Genomic DNA, 14949 nt, shown 5'->3' on the forward strand with positions numbered 1-14949 from the left:
AAATAAAATATAAGCAAATAATATCCTACAGTACATTAAAAAACACATCATAACCAAATGGGGGTTTATTCCGGAAAAGTAAGGATTGTTTTATATTAGTAAGTTAATAGATTTAAGGATAAAAATCATATGATTATGTCTATAGATGCTGAAAGACATTTGAAATAATTCAATCTCCAGATTTTTGTTTGTCTGTTTGTTTGTTTTTTGGTGTCACTTTTATTCAACTGGTCTCAAGTCAGTGTACAGGTAAGCCCTGGCTGCCTCCACCCACTCCCAGGGAGACCAAAAACCTTCATACATCTCAAGTTGGGGGACAAAAAAGAGATTGCCACAGAGGCTAAAATCTTTCAAAATAAAATAAAAAAGTATTAAGGTGAAGATTTAAAAAATTCTGCATTGCATCATTTCCACAAAGGCAATGCTATTACCTCCCCTGTGTGGACTCGGGAGAGGACTAGGCCATTCTGCTTAGAGAGAAGTGGGGAGGTTTTGGGGAGGGCAAGGAACTTCCTGTAACAATGCATCTCACCCTATTTGGAATGACTATTAAAAAAAAGAACAATGTACAATCAGAGTCCTCAGCCACATTGTAGAACTTTGGGGGATGCTCACTCCAGCTGACTGCTGTCATCTTCTCCATTCCAGTTTGAAAATCCTGAGTCAAGCCAAAAAGAAAAGAAAAGAAACCAAAGAAACCAAACCAAAACTAAAAAACAAATAAAGCCATGCCAATCTCATCTTTGTTTTCTGTGCAAGTTAGGTTTTGTCAAGAAAGGGTGTAACACAACTAAGTCACAGTTGCCTAGAAGCATTTGCAATGGACAATAGAGGAGCCAGACTCACGGTGCTCCTGCTTGCTGATCCACATCTGCTGGAAGGTAGACAGCAAGGCCAGGAAGAGCAATGATCTTGATCTTCATTGTGCTGGGCACCAGGGCAGTGATCTCCTTCTGCATCCGTCGGCGATGCCAGGGTACATGGTGGTACCACCAGACAGCACTGTGTTGGCGTACACGTCTTTGCAGATGTCCCCATCATACTTCATGATGGAGTTGAAGCTAATTTCGTGAATGCCACAAGATTCCATGCCCAGAAAGGAAGGCTGGAAGAGCACCTCAGGGCAGCAGAACCGCTAGTTGACAATGGTAATGATCTGGCCATTGGGCAGTTCATAGCTCTTCTCCAGGGAGGAGCTGGAGGCTGCTGTGGCTATCTCCTGCTCAAAGTCGAGTGTGATATAGCACAGCTTCTTCTTGATGTCACGCAGGATTCCCCGCTCAGCCGTGGCGATGAAGCTGTAGCCACGCTCGGTGAGGATGTTCATGAAGTAGTCAGTCAGGTCCCGGCCAGCCAGATCCAGACACAGGATGACATGGGGGAGGAAATACCCCTCATACATGGGCACAGTGTGGGTGACCCCATCACTGGTGTCCATCACGATGCCAGTGGTATGGCCAGAGATGTACAGGGACATTACAGCCTGGATGGCCACATACATGGCCACATACACGGTGTTGAAGGTCTCAGACATAATCTGGGTCTTCTTGCGGTTGGCCTTGGGGTTCACGGGGGCCTCAGTCAGCAGCACGGGGTGCTCCTCAGAAGCCACATGCAGTGTGGTGTCAGATCTTCTCCATGTCATCCCAGTTGGCAACAATGCCATGTTTGATGGGGTATTTCGGGGTCAGGATGCCTCTCTTGCTCTGGCCCTCATTGCCCACATAGGAGTCCTTGTGATCCATGCCCACCATCACACCCTGGTGCCTGGGGAACCCCATGATGGAGGGAAGATGGCCCGGGGAGCATCGTCGTGGTGAAGCCGGCCTTGCACATGCCTGAGTCGCTGTCGACAATGAGTGTGGCAATATCATCATCCAGGTGAGCTGGTGGTGGATGTGGATGGAGAGAGGGAGAGGCTCTGTGCTCATGGGGCTGATGTGGTCTTGGCGGTCTCTAGTTTTAATTTATTAGAATTATAGATGAAAACTGATGAATTAACTATATATATGTGTGTGTGTAGAAATATATATATAGCACATATATATTTATACATGTACACAGATATGAGCATATTTGTGTCTGATTCTCTCCAAAACAACATACTACAAAATAAATAAGTTCTAAAGGAATTCTGAGTCAAGTCAAGAATAAAACAGTAACACTCATTTTCAGCACTACTATTTAAAATTATACTGGCAATGTTAGATAGCACAATTAGGTAAGAGAAAAAAATTAAAGTTATGAAAATAAAAAATGAAAAGGCAACCTATGAATAAATAACTTTAAAAATTCCAAGATCATCTATTAAAAACTATTACAGACTAAGCTCAGAAAGATCATAGAATTTGAAATTAACATACACAAATAAATACATAATAGACACAAAATCAGTAAGTTGGAAGATATAACTGAAGACAGAACCCTTTTCACAATAGAAAAAAAAGATAAAATACGGTACTTAGGTGAAACTTAAGAAATAACAACAGCTTATACATTTTTCTGTATATGTAAAGTAAATCTAAGTTGTTTCTAATTACTAAAGAAAAATAAACAAGCAAGCAATGTCCAAAAACCCCATCACTTTTTGTCTTGTTTCAGAAAAAAATAAAAATAAAAACTCTGTTGGCATTTTTATTCAAATTGCATGAAATTTATAAGTCAATTTAGGGGCAGTATAATAATTATATTTTTTTGTTTTTTTCTTTAGAGACAGACTCTTTTCTGTTGCCCAGGCTGGAGTTAAGTGATATAATCATAGTCCACTGCAGCCCTGAACTCCTGGGCTCAATTGATCCTCTTGACTTAGCCTCCCAAGTTGCTTAGATTATAGGTGCAAGCCACTGTACTGGGCCTGTGATGGTTAATTTTATGTGTCAACTTGACTGGGCTTAGGGATGCCCAGATAGCTGATAAAACATTATTTCTGGGTGTATATGTTATGATGTTTCCAAAAGAGATTAGTATTCAAATTGGTAGACTGATCACAGAAGATCTGCCCTCACCAGTGTGTGTGGACATCATCCAATCCACTGAGGGCCTGAATAGAAAAAAAAGGGCAGAAGGAGGGAGTGTGCTCTTTTCTTGAGCTGCGATATCCACCTTCTGCCCTGGGACATCAAAGGTCCTGGTTCTCTAGACTTCAGACTCCAGGACTTATACAAGTGACTCTCCAAGTTCTCAGGCCTTCAGCCTTCCTCTGGGACTTCCATGGCTTCCCCAGTTCTCAGGCTGAATTAAGCAACTGGAATTCCTTGTAATCCAGCTTGCCCATAGCAGATTGTGGGCCTTCCTGGCTTCCATAATCTCATGAGCCAATTCTCATAATAATTTTAATATTATGTCTATATCTTTATTGATCTATATATCCTATATATATAAATTATCTATCTAACATATGTATGGGAAATTTATACATATGGGAATTACTCAATATAGGGAATATATATATGTAGGATAGATAAAGATATAGATATTCCTTATATACATGATATAGATATTCCATACATCATATATACACACACACATACATACATACATACATATATGGGGGATTTGGTTGCTCTGCAGAACCTTAATACAAGGAGTGTACAAATCATAAAAATTGAGAAGAAAAAGCCCAGTGACTCCCTCCCAAAAAATGAGCAAAGGGCATGAACAGACACAACCTAGAAATAGAAATATATGTGGTCTCAAATACACATGAGAAGATGCTCAACCTCACTCATAGCAAGTGAAAGGCAAATTAAAATCACATCAAGGTGTCATTTTTCATCTATCAGCTTTGCAAAAACCCCAAATTTGGTAATACATAATGTATATAAATCTATGAGAATTTTTTACACTCTGTGGGAGTGTAAAATGGTACAACTTTTATGGAGGAAATATGCAATTTGTAATAAAATAACAGGGAAGTTTTTATTCTTACCCAATAATAGGAATCTTATGGATAAATCTGTACACATCATTAGAATCTTTATTTATTTATTTTTATTTTTATTTTTTTTTGCATTTTATGTTTTGGGGTACACGTGAAGAACATGCAAGATTGTTGCATAGGTATACACATGGCAGTGTGATTTGCTGCCTTCCTCCCCCTCACCTATATCTGGCATTTCTCCCCATGCCATCCCCCCTCCAACTCCCCACCCCCTGCTGTCCCTCCCCTGTTTCCCTCCAACAGACCCCAGTGTGTAATGCTCCCCTGCCTGTGTCCATGTGTTCTCATTGTTCAACACCCGCCTATGAGTGAGAACATGTGATATTTGATTTTCTGCTCCTGTGTCAGTTTGCTGAGAATGATGGCTTCCAGGTTCATCCATGTCCCTACAAAGGACATGAACTCATCGTTTTTGATGGCTGCATAATATTCCATGGTATATATGTGCCACATTTTCCCTGTCCAGTCTATCATCTATGGGCATTTGGATTGGCTCCAGGTCTTTGCTATTGTAAACTGTGCTGCAAGGAACATTCGTGTGCATGTGTCCTTATAGTAGAACAATTTATAATCCTTTGGATATATACCCAGTAATGGTATTTCTATTTCTGGGACCCTGAGGAATTGCCACACTGTCTTCCACAATGGTTGAACTAATTTACGTAGCTGTGAAAGTTCGCTGTGTCAGCATATTCAGTCATGAGATTTGCCATTATATGGCACATAAATTAAATTTTGTGAATCCTGTACTTATTATTTTGTAATGTGTAGTTTTTAATGCCCATATACAGATATTATGATGCTATACTTGTCCACTTCTGAAATGTAGCCTTATCATCGAATGCAAGGCGGCAAAGGCATCTCCATTGTCCAGATGAATCTGAAAACAGCAGCAGCAATTGTTGTTTCAACATCGTTGCCTCCACTAGGGCCTAGAGCACATGCCAACATTTGGGTTTCATCTTGAGCTGCTAATGGAGAAAGTGTTGAGTGCCAAGAGGTGCCAGATTTGCTTCATTTGTTTTGGCTGGGGGGAAATTATGCTTTGAACAGGTGGATCTTGTAGTGTCTTAGATGGAATGCTCTTTGCACTGCAGGTTCAGAAGTAAATTTAGTGAACTCTAACACACACGCAAAAATGAGAAATAGAAGGATGACTCGATAACTTTGTGCACACTTCATGCACATTTAACCTACTTCCTGAGTGTAGGTGAAGCTGTCAGTGCCCTATCCACTTTCCCTTTCCACTTTTCCGTTGTGCACTCATCATTCTCGGGCACAACGAGAATGGCCCTGGCCTGCTGCCATAAGTGTAGTTCAGCTTCTCCCACAGCCCGGAGCACCTTTTAGTATGTCTTGATGCACCAAGGTCCTGTGCTTGAAGTACAAGGCCCAATGTAAGCAGAGAAAATTTCACCATTCCAGTCATATGTGCTGTCTCAGCCAGCCTCTTTCGTCCCTGTGCCTTCCCACTTCCACTTCTTTCTAGGGAAACTCCAGTCTTAGAACATTACTGGTGTGTCCTTGCCCCAAATAATCACATCAGAACATAATAGCCCAACATCAGATCACTTTCAAAGTCTGGTTTATTGAATCTTAAATTATACCATGAGGGAGTTTCCTACAATACGCTGTAGTAAAAGGCTTTTCAAACCTGGCTGTGATTCGGAAGCATGCATGGAGTTTTCTAAAAATATAGATGTAAGCCTGCATTCCCACGGAGTCTGACTCCAGTTTGCTTTTATATCTTTGAAACCAGTATAATATCACATATCTTTTCTGTAGTTCTAAGTCTTAGTTCCTAGTATTACATGAGCAATAATAATTAGACTTATCACACATCCTCAGACATAAGGAAATCAACAGTCAGCAAGTATGCTACCATGAAAATGCAGAGCTAAAAAAGGATATTTCTTAAAAGGAGAGAGTCTGCGGGGGTAGAACACAGCCTTGTACATGATTTTAGTGAGCATTTTAGCTCTTTGGCGCCATAGGTTCTCAAATATTACTACTTAATACTTTTATAACAAAATGACTCATTTTATTATTTTTTTCCAAGGACAAAGAAAGAAGTGATGTATGATTTTCACATCTTGAAGGGCATAAAGTTGTTGTTTACAGTTTTGAAATGACAGATTTACAGATTTTTCTGTTTCAAATATTCAAAGAAATTAGAACCCATGTAGCTCAAGGTACCAATATGCCGTTTCTCCTCCTGGCCATCCCAGGACCAAGAAAATGTCACGCTTAGATAGCGGGTAGAGTTAAGCCAAGATGAAGAAAACCCTTCCCCTTTACACAATCAACATCTTACCAACTTTGCCAAAAGTGACTCAAAACAAAAACAGGAATCAAAAATTTTTTAATGCTTGCGATCTTTAATAAGAGGAAGGAAAAGCAAGTAATATTGTCATTCACATTTGTTTCTGGCAGAACAGTGCAAGTTAAAAACAATCGAATGACTTTCTTAATGTTCAGGGCAAAGATTCAAAAAAGGAATGTATATGATGAGAAATCTTATAAACTACTTCTGAAAAATTGAGACTATTTAACAAGCCTTTTTGGATTATCCTATAACCTGAAATTGAAGAAATCTTAATGACAAAAGACTTGCTTTGTTATCTTCACCTCCGCAATGTCATGGTAAGCGCTGTAGACCCATTAATCTCTAAATTGTCTACTTGTATCATAATTGATTTCTTATATGGTTACATTAGCTCAATTTGTTTTTATTTAGAAATTGATTAATCTCAAGTTTTTAAAAATGTGTTTTATGTTTTAAGTCTTTTATGTTAAAATCATTTTTATTAAGATAATATTTTTAAAATAATTGAATACTTGAAATAATTTTTATAATTTAAGCCTTTAAAATGTTACAAGTAGAGCACTGTCCACTGTCTTTTCTTTTGAGGCAGTGTCTTGCTCTATTGCCCAGGCTGGAGTGCAGTGGCGTGGTCTCAGCTCACTGTGACCTCTGCCTCCTGAGCTCAAGTGACTCCCACCTCAGCATTCTGAGTAGCTGGGACTACAGGCATGTGCCACCATGCTAATTTTTGTATTTTTTGTAGGGACAATGTTTCACTATATTGCCCAGGCTCGTCTTGAACTCTTGGACTCAAGCAATACTCCTACCTTGGCCTCTCAAAATGCTGGGATTACAGGCACGAGCCACTGCGCCTGGCCAACCAGTGTCTCCTAACTGCCTTTTTACATTCCTGTGTTAGCCCACGGACTAGATTTTGAAGAGTTTGTCTCTCTCATTTGAAAATTAAAAACCTATTTGGAAAAAGCTAGTCAAGTCTATTCCAGAACTTATGTAAAAACATGGGTAGCGGTGCTCCACATCACTGATGTACCTCTTTCCTCTTTCCTGATACCTTTGTGCACTTGCCTTTACTTAATTTCCTTTCCCACTGGAAGCCATTAAGAAAAGCATTTACACCCAACAGAGAGAGTACAAGACCAATTTTTTTTAATAGACAAATTTCTCCCTCCTCTTTCCCTTCTCTCATCTTTTACTTACTCATTTTTTCATTTATTTGCTCACTGTAAATAGTATCATAACTAAGGAAGAATACTTTCCTACCAGACTATTCCTATTTGCCAGGCAGTTAGCAAATATTGACGTAAAGAGAAGGCATTTAAAAACAAATACACATGCAACTTTGGATAATATTAATAAGGTACGTGTTTAAATGAAGCTTGTCTTCTCCAGAATATCTTACGGTTTACTATATCAGGGATATACCTCATGTCACTAAGAATACATCCAGATTTCCCTGGGACTAAGTAACCATGCTAGATTTCTGTTTCTTGCTTTGACTATTCTTAGAAATTTCATTGATGTTTAAGCTTTTAAAAATTTTATATTTCATAACTGCTAAATTTCAAATTCCAAGGCCATACCTGTGGAAAATTAATTGTTTTCCTTTTTCTTGGATGAAGAAATAAACTGGGACAAAGTGCACTGAAATATGGAATGTAATCTCTGGGTGGCAGCATGTATTCACCAGCAAAAAGTCCTTACTAACTAATGCCATTTCCATTTCCTTTATGAATTGCTAAGTTGGTGGGTCGGCATTATTCCATGGTATAGAGTGATTTGATTATTTGACAACCCCTCTTCACGTACTTTTTGAACAGGTAATAAAATGTGAAATTGGTGATAACACAACTGGGATTGCATATGACTGTACAACAAAATGCAGAGAAAATTGGTTGATTAATGCACCTATGTCAGTTTTTGAGACATTCACTAATGAAATTTCATAAATCTGGTTACTCAAACCTTCTTTTTTATTGTTTTGGAAATAGGCTCCAAGGTTATAAAAATTAACGATAATATAAACTTTATGTATAGTGAGTATGCCTCAATTCTGATTGAAAATTAAAACTCTTTGGAAAGAGGTACGAAAAACATCAGTGAAAATGTTCAGATATTAATGTAAAGTCCTATGATTATTAAAGTAATATAAAATGTCAAAAAGTATAATACTGAAAAGACTTTGGCATTACTGTTAATACTAAATCCACTATGAGATTTGAAAAAATGTGTTGTAACTGGTAAGGTGTGCAATTTTAGGCTGTGTTAGTTGAAGCATGGTGTTATCCACACTTATGCAGTCTAATAGGGACATTAACATATAAGAATATCAAAGAGAAACTGGGAAGGTATAGGGTCTGGAAAGTATGTTATAAGAAAACAATTAAAAAAAATTTGGTTTGGAACCAAAAAAACCTGGGTACATGGAAACAGTGAAAGCCTACCATGTTGGAGAAATAGATTTTTCTTTTTTTTGGTTTCAGAATATTTGGTAGACAGCATGGGGGCTGCTTACTGTTGAAACAAGGAAAAGTTTGATAACAATTAGATCCATTCAACAAGGAATGACTATTACTGTAACCCCTTATCACTGACTAAGGGCAGTCACCGATAATCCAGATTGAATGATCATCTGTCAAGTGTTGTAGAAGAAATTCTCTCTATTACTAAAAGCCTCCTAGAGCCCTCTATTTCTTAAGTTTCTATTTCTACTTTCAGATGTTTAGTGACAGGCAAAATATCAAGATGAGTGATTGCACTTTTACTTTTGCATTTGGGTTTTTTTTTCTTTTGCAAGGGAAGTCACTATTTGGCACACTCAAATTGTTAAACAGGCTCTTTTATAATGTTTTAAAGTTGCAACTACTGATAGCCATCTGGTTATGAAACTAAATGTGTTAGACAAATGAAATAATATCTATGATACACTATAGTCTGGATTTTAGGAAGGATCACTGACTTAACACTAAAAATCATGTATAGAAATGAATCATATAATAATAATTTGTTGCAGCATGCTTCTGGGTTGTTTTTCACCAGAGTTTTTCATGCATCTGATACCTCACAAATGCATGGTTGAAATGACACTCAGATTATTAAGTCATGTTTATGCTCCTGCCAGTTATTTGGAGAGACTCCAATCTTCCCAAGTGTATTTTCCCTAATTTGAAAAAGTGGCTTCATTTTCAAATGAAGGATTTTTATGTGAATCACACTGTGGAATTATTTATCACTATAAGACAATATGTCTACATTACATTGATTTACTTTTATAATTAACATCTACATATTAAATAGCAAATATAATAATGGGAGCTTATCATTTATGTTCATTGTTTTTCGTGTGTAATATTGGCTTATTTTTCATTTAGTCAACATTAAAAAGCAGTGGCCATTTTATCTATTTTTTTTCTTTTTTAGCAAGAGGGATAAAATGAAGGCAACAATAGTACTTGATTTTTTTGTTTAGTTTTGTGTTGGGTTATCACTGAGGAAGAAGGATCCCTGTTGTCTTGACAGAGAACGTAACATAGCTTTTATTTCCCCAACTACTATAGGTGCTTATTTTCAAAACAATTGAGAAATGATAGAAAAATAAAGATGCGACAAAAGGTTTTAGGGATTAGGTTACAACTTTAAACAGAGGCCTTTAGGCATTCATTCTTGGACTGGATTGTATTCTCAACCATTTATTTTAACCAGGGGCAATGGGCAGACTTGCCCTTTATGCCACACTTTTATTCTCTATGGTAATAGGGCCTTTGGGTGAGGCCATCTACACATTCCATAAACATAACTGTTATTGACATAAATGAAATGGAGCATAGAAACTATTATTTATTGTTGAAGATCTTATGATGTTTGTCACTCACCTAGACTTCTTGTTTACAGTCTCTGTGGACACAATTGGGGTTTTAGCATTAGTCTGACTGTATGTATTTTTCTTCCTCTAAATTGTAGTCATTCCCTTGTGAATTCAGTTCTACCCCTGAGGTTACATCTTTCATTTTATATTAGCAACACACCATTTCAAATATTTATATATTCAGGTTTTCAGCTGTCTAGGGAAAAACTGTATATTGTGCACTTACCTCCTTTTTACCTGCTCTATTTTTTTTTTTTTTATTTGAGTCCATGAAGGCAGGCAGGATTGCTTTCCTTTTGCAATAAATGGAAGAAGGCATTTAAAAAAATCATCCAAAAGAGGACACTTGACCTGTTTAATTGATCTTAAATCTTGATAAAGGCTTAAACAGGATTTAATTAAGAACATTTTTTGAAAAGTCACATGATTCAAAATGAAAAACTATGAAACACTACGCCATGAAAATCCGTCCTCCAGTTCTTATCTTGTACCTGCTCAGTTCCCAATCCCACCAGGTAGCCACCATGAGGTTTTAAAATATGCCCTTACAGACTTTTTCATGCATATACTTGCTGTATAGATATTTTTCTTTACTATAAAACTGTCATTATTATATATATACTCTTTTGTATTTTTTTGAACTTAACAATATACTACTCAGATATGTAGAGAAACTTTTCATCCTTTTTTATAGCTACATAATATTTCGTGTTTTGATGTGCTTATGACAACGAGTCTTCTGTTGATGAATATTTGTATTGTTTCCAGGTTTTCACTATTTCAATGCATGATAAGTCACTTTATTCTTATGTTTGTTCCACACTTGAATGATAATATCTATAGAAAAAAATTCTAAAGGAATTTTTAGGATTTTAAAAGCTTTGATTTTCTTTTAAAATCAAAATTAAAATTTTTTTTTTTTAGAATTTTAAAGGCTTTGATTTTCTTTTAAAGAGGGCTTCTATTACTTCTTAAAGATTCTGAAAGATCGACACCAGTCCCTTTTCCCTTTTTTAAACTTAGGCATATGGAATCAAAAAGTTTTTGTTCTTTTTCTAAATGGCTGCCCTAATCTGGCACACTTTTTTTTTTTTTTTCTGTATCTGCATTAGGCACTGTGGGCCTCCCAAAGCAAAATCAGGCTGGGTCCAATTGAGTTTCTACATTTTGAAACTATCTTTCTTGTCCAGAAAAGTACTTTTACAAACTGGCTCTCTGCTGCTACATGTCTCCTTGAATTACCATTTCATTGTTTAAGAACAGGTCCCTTCTAAGCATGAGAAAAGGAGTTCTTTATTCTTTTGCTAAATTGGTCAGCCAAAGAACAGCTTTTGGTGAATAAAAGATATTCTCATTTTAGCAAATGAAGGGGAAGTTCTATTCCCTTCAGTCCAATGCAAAATGTTGTTATTCCTTAAAAATGTTCTAAGTGCTCAAAGTGCTGGAAACTGTTCAGAACATACCACAGAACCCAGTTCCTCCCTACATTCAGAATGTTTACATTCTAAAAATGACAAGAGAGGGAAGGTTGGGAAGGTAGCTAGATCCGGAACAGATGGGCACATATGCCCTCTCTCCCTACCAAATGCAGTCCTATGGATGGCTCAACAGTTAATGTAGATTTCTCTTTACTAAGTTTTATAAGTAACTCTGCCGTGCACAGCCAAATGACTTGAAATGTGAAGATGTAATGCCTCTTTGCTGTGCCCTGCTGTTCAAATGTTCTCAGCTTTGACAATTTATCTTGCTGGAAAATGTCTTCAGAATGTCAGTCACTTCAGTTTTCATGCTTGCCATTTGCATGTTGCACACCTGCTGGTATCTTTGGTTGTGATCTATTGTTATTTTTCTGTGGGGGTGGGGAAGGTACAATATTGCTTTTGCAGACTTGGAGTTCAATTTGAATGCAGTTTGGGAATGATTCTTGTGAGCCTGGCTATTCTTCTGAACATTAATATTACCTACAAATAAGAGATTACTGAGTGGATGTTGAAATTTTAGTGCTACATTAGCCACTGGGGGGAGGTAATTAGAAGTGAATGAAAAGACAAATTTCTTGTCTGTCCCAGAAGGATTAGGTCCCACACATGATGATACACATAGATATGCAGGCACACAGACTCACAAAGCAGTCTTCATAAACCATGTCCTCTAGGCAAACATAGATGCAGATATTCCATAAGATTTAAATCAAAATATCTTAAGGGTGGTTGCCTCTGATAAGGAGAGGGAGATGGAGCCACATGAAGGGAAATAATAACCTGTGTTCTATGTTCTTTGTTTGTTTTCAGTGAGCACACAATAACTTGTTTCAATGAACATGTAATTACTTGGTTAATTAAAAATAAATAATTAAAAAACAGCAATAAAATAATTTTATATTTTATCAATTAAGATAATTGTGGCTACAAGTAACAGGAAACCAATTTTAAAATTAGATGAAGTAATAAAGCATTTTTTACTTGACATAGTAAAATCACAGAGTAAAATGATTTCAAGGCTGGAGTATCTACTAGCTCATGATGTCATCAAAAACTGTTTTTTTTTTTTTTCCTCTTTCTCTGGTCTGCCATAGGAAGAGTTATCCCCTCATGCTTACAATAATTTTCAGAAGTTGGAAATGGGATGAGAGTGTATCATTTCTCACGTCATATTTTTCCCATATGTTTAAAATCTCAGTTTCAGGAAATTTCAATCATATGCCCTTCACCCAGCTTCAACAATTACAGATATTTTGCCAATCTGTTTCATTTATTCCTTTTCTATACTTTAAAACATGATTATCTTAAAGTGTCATATATTTTATCTATAAATATTTCAGCATGCATTTTGAGCACCTAAGGACTTTTAATAAGCATGATGCTGTTATCACATGTAATGATAATAATAATTTCTTAAACACAGTAACACACTAATCTGTGTTCAATGTTCAACTTATTAACACCCTAATCTGTGTTCAATTTTATTCTAAAGAAAAAAATCCAAATAAGATTCATATACTGCATTTGGTTGTTATGCTTCTCTAAACATTTTTGAATCTTCAAGAGTCTTTCTCCCCTTATTTTGCTGAAGAAACTAGTTTGTCCTGTTGTTTATCCTGCATTCCGAATTTGGCTGGTTGCTTCCTTGTGATGCATTTAACTTGATTATCTCTCCTCATATTTCCAAACTAGAGATTTAAATATAGAGACTTGACTAGATTAAGATTCACTTTTGTTTTCTAAGAATATTTTACAAGTGACACTTTATACAGCCCCAAACTTCAAATCAGAAGACAGATAAGGCCTGGTTGTTCTACTTTTAGCATACTAAGATTCATCTGTGGATTTAGAAGTTGTCAATACGATCCATCCACTATGAAGTTCCACATCAACTTTTGCATAATATTTTAGCATCTATTGATGGTTGTTGCATAGATTCATTATTCTTTTAAGGGTTGCAATTTTTAGTTGGCATTCTTGAATAAAGAATAACTCTTCTTTAAAAACTATTTGGCTACTCAAAATATAGGAAAAAGAATAAATGCTTGATTCTTTCTCTTATCATTTTCTTCTTGCCTTTTTAAAAAATGACAAACTTTGCTCATCTAGTCTTCCACAGAAGTCTTTCCTTACTTCTTATTGGTGAGTCTTATTACATGCCCATTCCTAAAATAAGGAAAATGGAATTACCATAATTGGCTTGCACCAAAAAATCTAACTTCTTGGGGTTGGGTAGAAGCTGTCTTTTGGAAAGAACATGGCTGGCTTAGATTTGAATGAATCTGGGTTGCTCTTAGTAATGAAGAGACAGATAAATTTCTACTGAGTAGACAACAAAAATGCATGGTAGAACATTATTGTCTATCCAGATGTGACTGTCACCTCTTTGTCTTTTGATCATTACCATGTTAACTGAGTTTATTCAAATAAACCTTACATTTTACTTGCACAATGAGTACACTTTCTTTCTTTCCTTTTTTTGAGACGAAGTCTTCCTCAGCTGCCCAGTCTGGAGTGCAGTGGTGCCATCTTGGCTCACTCACTGCAACCTCCGCCTCCTGGGTTCAAGCAATTATCCTGCCTCAGCCTCCTGAGTAGCTGGGATTACAGGTGTGTGCCACCACAACTGACTAATTTTTGTATTTTTAGTAGAGATGGGATTTCACCATGTTGGCCAGGCTGGTCTCAAATTCCTGACCTCAGGGGATCCATCCACCTCAGCCTTCCAAAATGTTGGGATTATAGGCAAGAGCCACCACACCCAACCCCTTTCATTTTTTTGAGGCTTTATTTTTGCATCATAGCCAAATCCATTGCAACTCTTAATGGTAGAACTACCAAAATGTGTTACTTGCTTCTGCTTCAATGGCCTGCCATTGCTTTCTGAGCTCTTGGCCTGACTCCTTCCTTGGGCCAAATTTGAGTGGTGTATACCACTGACCTCTTGCTATCCAAGACACCTTGCTAGTATTTAAAATTTCTTTGTGAGGTTTAAGCATAGAGGGACACTAGAAAGAAAATTTTTAGCATAGATGAGTCAAATTCCCAGATTATAGAATTTGGTCCCGAGTTAGCTATATTCTAGCCTCAAAGTGTTGGTGACTTCACTATAAACTTAATGTCCTACTAATTGCTTTTTCTTTTCTACACAATATAAGAGTTATGTCTTGAATACCTAGGGTCAGATTCTTCATTGGTTTGCTCACATATCTGAAGTCATAAAAGATGAGACAAAGAAATGACTATGAGGACAATGGGTGAGCAAGATGAAAATTGGTTCTAACCGAAAGAAGTTTTCTATGTTGGTTTTCTGATAGATGAAACCAAAGAATTTAGTTTG

At 36.8% G+C, this 14949-nt stretch overlaps 1 pseudogene; it reads right to left on the reverse strand.

The window, feature by feature from the left end:
* Nucleotides 1-805: 805 nt before the first annotated feature.
* On the reverse strand, nt 806-1875 carry LOC116561530 (annotated as a pseudogene).
* Nucleotides 1876-14949: the final 13074 nt, after the last annotated feature.

Source organism: Sapajus apella, unplaced genomic scaffold, assembly GCF_009761245.1.
Source record: "Sapajus apella isolate SASKATOON/1434 unplaced genomic scaffold, GSC_monkey_1.0 scaffold1, whole genome shotgun sequence".
Taxonomy (NCBI): Eukaryota; Metazoa; Chordata; class Mammalia; order Primates; family Cebidae; genus Sapajus; species Sapajus apella.